This window comes from Penaeus monodon, chromosome 40 (genome assembly GCF_015228065.2).
Source record: "Penaeus monodon isolate SGIC_2016 chromosome 40, NSTDA_Pmon_1, whole genome shotgun sequence".
In the NCBI taxonomy this organism is placed as follows: Eukaryota; Metazoa; Arthropoda; class Malacostraca; order Decapoda; family Penaeidae; genus Penaeus; species Penaeus monodon.
Window position 1 is genome coordinate 12,662,877 of NC_051425.1, and position 2,500 is coordinate 12,665,376.

General features: G+C 33.2%; 1 protein-coding gene across 1 annotated transcript in view; it reads right to left on the reverse strand.

Annotated features, from left to right (window-relative positions):
• LOC119597821 (kinase D-interacting substrate of 220 kDa-like) overlaps positions 1-2,500 on the reverse strand; it is a 19,930-nt gene that overhangs the window by 17,103 nt on the left and 327 nt on the right. The window lies entirely within an intron of this gene.

Here is a 2,500-nt window from a genome sequence, read left to right on the forward strand (position 1 = left end):
GTGGCGTGATGTCCCCATTATTATTTACTCTGTACACTGATCCTCTTATTGAGGATTTGATTATATCCAATTTTGGTTGCTATATGGGAGATAAATGTGCTTCTGTGTTTGTGTATGCCGATGATATTATTCTATTGAGTCCTACTAAATATGTTATGCAGAAACTTTTGGATAAGTGTGCTACTTATGCGGATGAATTTGGTCTAATTTTTAATCCTTTGAAATGCAAAACAATTATATTCAGTGACAATCTAGAACTATCGCCTCTCTATATTGAAAACGCACCTCTGTCAATAGGGGAAACTGAAAAACATCTCGGACATTGGTTATCCTCAAGAGGTGATTATATAAAATGTGATAATATTTCGAAAGATCTGAAGGTGAGAAGCATTGCATAAAACGTGAATTTGTTCATCTTAGCTATGTAACCAAATGTATGCTTTTCAATGCTCAATGTTCTAGTCTTTATGGATGCCAGCTAATAAATCTCTCGTCTGGCCAATTGAAGTCACTATGTAAATCCTAGAGAATTGGTGTCAGGTCTTTACTTGATCTTCCTACAAGGACACACAATGTTCTTTTACCATCCCTTATCAATTCTAAGAGCGCTGAAGATCAAGTCTACCATAGAATGCTTGTTTTTTCATGAATGGCATCAACCATAAAAGTAATTAAATTTCTTTTATCGAAATTGTCTGTCACTGCAATCATACATGTGTAGGAATATCTATAATATATTACAAAAACTCGATCTGAACACTCATGTGCTTTTTAGTCATAATGCTAGAAGAATCAAAACAATGTTAAAGCAGAGAGTCGTAAGCTGTGACTGGAGACCGACAATGATTAAGGAACTACTGGAATGTCGTGAAGGATCAATGCAATGTGGCTTGTCAGCGCAAGAAATTGACACATTGCTGATTCATTTGTGTACTGCTTGATTTTTAGGTTTTATTAAGTTTCTATGTTCTTAATCAAATAAACTTTTTTTTCTTTTTTTACAATTTGCTTGTTTTTTATACACTCTGTGGGTGTTGATTGTGAAATATATCTATGTACCATATTCACGAATAAAGATTTTGAATTTGAATTTGAATTTGAATATATATATATATATATATATATATATATATATATATATATATATACACACACACACACACACACACACACACACACACACACACACACACACACACACACACACATATATATATATATATATATATATATATATGTGTTGTGTGTGTTGTGTGTGTGTGTTGTGTTGTGAAATGTGTGTGTGTGTGTGTGTGTGTGTGTGTGTGTGTGTGTGTATAACCCAGCTTTATATATGTGATGTTACTGAAATGTGTATGCCAATGTTATTCTATTTATCTGTTGTTAGATTCTACATGACTTGTATAATCTTATGTATTGTCACATGCCTATATTCCCCCACACACACATACATATAAGTATGTCCATTGCTTTACCTATTTATTCGTCTCTTGTTGTTACACTAGACATTCAATGTTGTATTATCTATCCCCTTCCACAAGAGCTATGCATTGTTGTAACACTACCTTTCATCATCAGTGATTCCCATATGTTAAGCACGTGATCTATGCCCATCTTTGGACCACTGTAGGAGATGACGGGCAGACTCCCTGCGGGGAGCCAAGGAGCAACACCTCGTTCCTTGGCACAGTCGTACTCCATCTTTACTATACAAATAAAGGAGTCAAGACATCTTGGTCGTCTACCTTACATCCTAAGCTCGCCACCTACCATACTCTTGTAGGGTCCATCATTCCGGCCCTTACAGTGTGTGTGTGTGTGTGTGTGTGTGTGTGTGTGTGTGTGTGTGTGTGTGTGTGTGTGTGTGTGTGTGTGTGTGTGTGTGTGTGTGTGTGTGTGTGTGTGTGTGTGTGTGTGTGTTGTGTACATACTCATTCATAAAACCATATATATATATATATATATATATATATATATATATATATATATATATATATATACACACACACAAATACATGCATGCATTTTTCATCATTCCTTTATCACTGTAGTCACCCAAGTAAGTAACTAAAACATCTACAAAGTCCATGTTACAATACGGAAATACCTTCTTGATTAAACTTTTTTTTATTTTTTATATACAGGTAAATGAAAATGTGCTTTTTAAACTCTTGAACTGTATACTTTACAAAAAATAAAAATAAAAAAATAAAAAAATAGAATAAAAAAATAAATTAATTAATTTAAAAAATAAATAAATAATGAGACATAATCACATTAATAAGGACTGAAAAAAAAAAGTTAGAATCACATCCAGTCTCTGAATATTATATCATTCATTTGAAAACAAGAGCTTTCTATGAAGATCCATTGCAATAAGAATACATTAAATGCAACATAATACATAGGAATAGATCAAATACAACGGAATACATCAGCATACATCAAATACAATGGAATATCACAGAGAGGTCATACAAGCCATGTTTCACATCATTTC